A 6,112-nucleotide genomic window follows, 5' to 3' on the forward strand; every position below is an offset into this window, starting at 1 on the left:
AGAAGTTGGGGAATGTGTTTTGGGGTGTCATTTTACATATACCCATGCTGGGTGAGAGAAATATCTTGGCAAAAGACAACTTTTACCATTTTTTTATACAAAGTTGGCATTTGACCAAGATATTTCTCTCACCCAGCATGGGTATATGTAAAATGACACCCCAAAACACATTCCCCAACTTCTCCTGAGTACGGCGATACCAGATGTGTGACACTTTTTTGCAGCCTAGATGCGCAAAGGTGCCCAAATTCCTTTTAGGAGGGCATTTTTAGACATTTGGATACCAGACTTCTTCTCACGCTTTGGGGCCCCTAGAATGCCAGGGCAGTATAAATACCCCACATGTGACCCCATTTTGGAAAGATGACACCCCAAGGTATTCAATGAGGGGCATGGCGAGTTCATAGAAACTTTTTTTTTTTGGCACAAGTTAGCGGAAATTGATATTTTTTATTTTTTTCTCACAAAGTCTCCCTTTCCGCTAACTTGGGACAAAAATTTCAATCTTTCATGGACTCAATATGCCCCTCACGGAATACCTTGGGGTGTCTTCTTTCCGAAATGGGGTCATATGTGGGGTATTTATACTGCCCTGGCATTCTAGGGGCCCTAAAGCGTGAGAAGAAGTCTGGAATATAAATGTCTAAAAAATTTTACGCATTTGGATTCCGTGAGGGGTATGGTGAGTTCATGTGAGATTTTATTTTTTGACACAAGTTAGTGGAATATGAGACTTTGTAAGAAAAAATAATAATAATTTCCGCTAACGGGCCAAAAAAATGTCTGAATGGAGCCTTACAGGGGGGTGATCAATGACAGGGGGGTGATCAATGACAGGGGGGTGATCAGAGAGTCTATATGGGGTGATCACCCCCCCTGGAAGGCTCCAGGGAGACGCCTGTATGTGTTTTGCGGATCCGATCCATGTATCCGTGGATCCGTAAAAATCATACGGACATCTGAATGCAGCCTGACAGGGGGGGTGATCAATGACAGGGGGGGGGGGGGTGATCAATGACAGGGGGGTGATCAGGGAGTCTATATGGGGTGATCACCCTCCCTGGAAGGCTCCAGGGAGACGCCTGTATGTGTTTTGCGGATCCGATCCATCTATCAGTGGATCTGTAAAAATCATGTGGACATCTGAATGGAGCTTTACAGGGGGGTTGATCAATGACAGGGGGGTGATCAGGGAGTCTATATGGGGTGATCACCACAGTCATTGATCACGCCCCTGTAAGGCTCCATTCAGACGTCCGTATGCGTTTTGCGGATCCGATCCATCTATCAGTGGATCCGTAAAAATCATGCGGACATCTGAATGGAGCTTTACAGGGGGTTGATCAATGACAGGGGTGTAATCAATGACAGGGGGGTGATCAGGGAGTCTATATGGGGTGATCACCACAGTCATTGATCACGCCCCTGTAAGGCTCCATTCAGACGTCCGTATGCGTTTTGCGGATCCGATCCATCTATCAGTGGATCCGTAAAAATCATGCGGACATCTGAATGGAGCTTTACAGGGGGGTGATCAATGACAGGGGGGTAATCAATGACAGGGGGGTGATCAGGGAGTCTATATGGGGTGATCACCACAGTCATTGATCACGCCCCTGTAAGGCTCCATTCAGACGTCCGTATGCGTTTTGCGGATCCGATCCATCTATCAGTGGATCCGTAAAAATCATGCGGACATCTGAATGGAGCTTTACAGGGGCGTGATCAATGACAGGGGGGTAATCAATGACAGGGGGGTGATCAGGGAGTCTATATGGGGTGATCAAGGGTGAATAAGGGGTTAATAAGTGACAGGGGAGGGGTGTAGTGGTGCTTGGTGCAACATATTACTGAGCTACCTGTGTCCTCTGGTGGTCGATCCAAACAAAGGGGACCACCAGAGGACCAGGTAGCAGGTATATTAGACGCTGTTATCAAAACAGCGTCTAATATACCTGTTAGGGGTTAAAAAAATCACATCTCCAGCCTGCCAGCGAACGATCGCCGCTGGCAGGCTGGAGATCCACTCTCTTACCTTCCGCGCCTGTGTGCGCGCGTTCACAGGAAATCTCGGCTCACGCGAGATGACGCCAATCGGCGTAAGTGTGACCTGGGAGCGCCGCAGAAATGACGCCTTTCGGCGTTAGCGTGGCGGGAAGTGGTTAATCTAATGTACACTGCTCAAAAAAATAAAGGGAACACTTAAACAACACAATGTAACTCCAAGTCAATCACACTTCTGTGAAATCAAACTGTCCACTTAGGAAGCAACACTGAGTGACAATCAATTTCGCATGCTGTTGTGCAAGTGGGATAGACAACAGGTGGAAATTATAGGCAATTAGCAAGACAGCCCCAATAAAGGAGTGGTTCTGCAGGTGGTGACCACAGACCACTTCTCAGTTCCTATGCTTCTTGGCTGATGTTTTGGTCACTTTTGAATGCTGGCGGTGCTTTCACTCTAGGTGGTAGCATGAGACTGAGTCTACAACCCACACAAGTGGCTCAGGTAGTGCAGCTTATCCAGGATGGCACATCAATGCGAGCTGTGGCAAGAAGGTTTGCTGTGTCTGTCAGCGTAGTGTCCAGATCATGGAGGCGCTACCAGGAGACAGGCCAGTACATCAGGAGACGTGGAGGAGGCCGTAGGAGGGCAACAACCCAGCAGCAGGACCGCTACCTCCGCCTTTGTGCAAGGAGGAACAGGAGGAGCACTGCCAGAGCCCTGCAAAATGACCTCCAGCAGGCCACAAATGTGCATGTGTCTGCTCAAATGGTCAGAAACAGACTCCATGAGGGTGATATGAGGGCCCGACGTCCACAGGTGGGGGTTGTGCTTACAGCCCAACACCGTGCAGGACGTTTGGCATTTGCCAGAGAACACCAAGATTGGCAAATTCGCCACTGGCACCCTGTGCTCTTCACAGATGAAAGCAGGTTCACACTGAGCACATGTGACAGACGTGACAGTCTGGAGACGCCGTGGAGAACGTTGTGCTGCCTGCAACATCCTCCAGCATGACCGGTTTGGCATTGGGTCAGTAATGGTGTGGGGTGCATTTCTTTGGAGGGCCGCACAGCCCTCCATGTGCTCGCCAGAGGTAGCCTGACTGCCATTAGGTACAGAGAGGAGATCCTCAGACCCCTTGTGAGACCATATGCTGGTGCGGTTGGCCCTGGGTTCCTCCTAATGCAAGACAATGCTAGACCTCATGTGGCTGGAGTGTGTCAGCAGTTCCTGCAAGACGAAGGCATTGATGCTATGGACTGGCCCGCCCGTTCCCCAGACCTGAATCCAATTGAGCACATCTGGGACATCATGTCTCGCTCTATCCACCAACGTCATGTTGCACCACAGACTGTCCAGGAGTTGGCAGATGCTTTAGTCCAGGTCTGGGAGGAGATCCCTTAGGAGACCGTCCGCCACCTCATCAGGAGCATGCACAGGCGTTGTAGGGAGGTCATACAGGCACGTGGAGGCCACACACACTACTGAGCCTCATTTTGACTTGTTTTAAGGACATTAAATCAAAGTTGGATCAGCCTGTAGTGTGTTTTTCCACTTTAATTTTAAGTGTGACTTCAAATCCAGACCTCCATGGGTTGAAAAATTGGATTTCCAATTTTTGTGTGATTTTGTTGTCAGCACATTCAACTATGTAAAGAACAAAGTATTTCAGAAGAATATTTAATTAACTCAGATCTAGGATGTGTTATTTTTGTGTTCCCTTTATATTTTTGAGCAGTGTATATAGCCTTCCCTTACAGTGCAGTACATCTTCTATGTGCTCAATATAGTCCCCAAACGCTGTTAAGTTATTGGTTGTAGTATTTCCTCACTACTATAGCACGTTTCATTCATCCATCCATCTAGCAATGGTCCCGGAAACCGATCTCTCCTGACCACTTGCACTCTGTCTTATCAGAAATGAAGTAGAATAAAGAGCTCTTGGAGATCAGAGTACACGATGCATGGACTGTATTGGAGACAAAACATATTCTGCTGCCAAGTCTCGCTGTGTCCTGTGTCTTGCTCAGGAAGAACCAGTCTTGCACAATCCGGTGCCAGTAAGTGCTATTACCAAATGCCCAGTCCTTTGTTACTCCTAGAAGTCAACATGTCCGGTATTCTTCTGCTCAAATAGCACACCAGGAAGTACTGCGTTACAGTCCTCGTCGGAAATTCCCAAACACACTTGGGCAGCATGGTGGCTCAGGGGTTAGCATTGTTACCTTGGGCACTGGGGTCCCTGGTTCCCATATGACTGAGGACAGCATCTGAATAGAGAATTTCCTGTATGTGAGGGTACATTTACACTACAGGTGGTACATGTAGCTGTGCGGGCTCCTCCTCTCATCAGTTGCTGGATGCACATAGAGGTGACTACGAGCAGCACACCATATGGGCAGGGTCTGCTCTCCTGAATATAGATGCCCAAGGGCATAGGTAGGTTTAGAGTAGGACCTGCCTGACTGAGACCACTTTAATGACATCTTCTGGCAGTCCATGCGCCAGCAATGAACTGGTGTAGATTTTAACTACAATAATGCTGGATTCAGGTATAAATAAAAGTGAATCTAAAGAGTGGTTAGAGGCTCTGCCCCTACTGCTAGACCAGACCCACTTTTCCCATGGCTTTTGAAAAGTGTCAAGAAGTTTGAAAAGTCACGAATAATATCACCAATATGACGAGTGCCATAATTTGTGACTTTTTTTTTTTTTTACACCATAAGGCCCCTGTCAGACTAGCGAGTGTCAAACTCGAGACTCACAACGTGAGCATCAGACAGCACCCGTCCTGTCCTCCCAGCACTGCCGGGGTCGCATAGCATTATATTGATTTATAATGCTATGTAACCCTTTGAGGTCTGGAATGTACTAGATAATACTGACAGTGTTCTACAATACATCCCAGAACTGTAAGGGTTACATAGCATCATAAATCAATCTAATGCTATGCGACCCCGGCAGTGCTCCAGAGTTCAGGACGGGTGCTCTCCCTGACACACGCTGCGAGTCCAATGTGTGGGACTCGCTCGTGTGAAAGGGGCCTAAACAGTGGCAAAAAATAAAAATAAAAAAAGATAACATTTCCCCTTTAGTTTTTAGGTGTATTTACCTAGATCTTTCACCATAATGAACTGTTTTTTGGGGGTATGCTGTACTTCATGCCAATTATACCTCAGGGTTGCATTGGCTTCCCTACAGGGGACAGAATTGAGACTGGCCCATGAACCATCTACTGAGGCGGTCTGGCTTCCTCTCCTGCAGCGAGGAGAGAGTGTGATATGCGCACGCCTTTCTGGCCTCGTTCTAGCCATCGGTGGGGGTCTCAGCTCTCAGACATCCATCAAATGAAAACTATGACATATTAAAAGTTTTACGAACACGCAGTGACCCTTTAACAGAAAGCGACATATTTGTACACATTTCTGCGGCAGCTTTCACCTTGTGGTGTAGGACCATTCACACAGCACATACACACCATTACACTGAAAGTATCAAATACAATGGAATACGGATTTCTATATGGTTTTTATATTACCATGAAAACTAACAACATCCTGCTTAACGTCAGAACAGAAAAAATAGAACAAATGAACGCGATGCCAACCTTCCTTTGCTACGCTATAGCCCACACTGACAGGTCCTCGTGCCAGAATACAGACACCTTTTTGGCAGAAATCAACTTCGAAAACTTTATAATTGATTTGCGCTAAAAAGAACATATTTGTGATTTGCTAGACGCGGCCATGAAGGTCTGGATGAGGGGGCGTGATTAGGTGGGCTTGTAAAATACGCCAGATTTACTAAAGGCGTATACTAGTATATTGGGTTATACGGTATAAAAGTTAGACCAGCCCTGAGCGGAGGTAAGCAATAGAAGACGTCTGACAGCAGAAGCCACAGTAATAAATTTGGGGCGTATTGTGACAGCCTGGACTACGTTTATATCCTTTACCTATATCATACCAAGATAGCACATAACTAACAGTGGTTGGATGGAGATGGATGGTACCTAGAACAAGCCTCTGCAGCATGGAGAGGCAGTAAGATGGCACTTCGTGTGACCACCTTTGTACTGGTAGCCACGCACATAAATAGTTATGC

Source organism: Bufo bufo, chromosome 1 (assembly GCF_905171765.1).
Source record: "Bufo bufo chromosome 1, aBufBuf1.1, whole genome shotgun sequence".
NCBI lineage: Eukaryota > Metazoa > Chordata > Amphibia > Anura > Bufonidae > Bufo > Bufo bufo.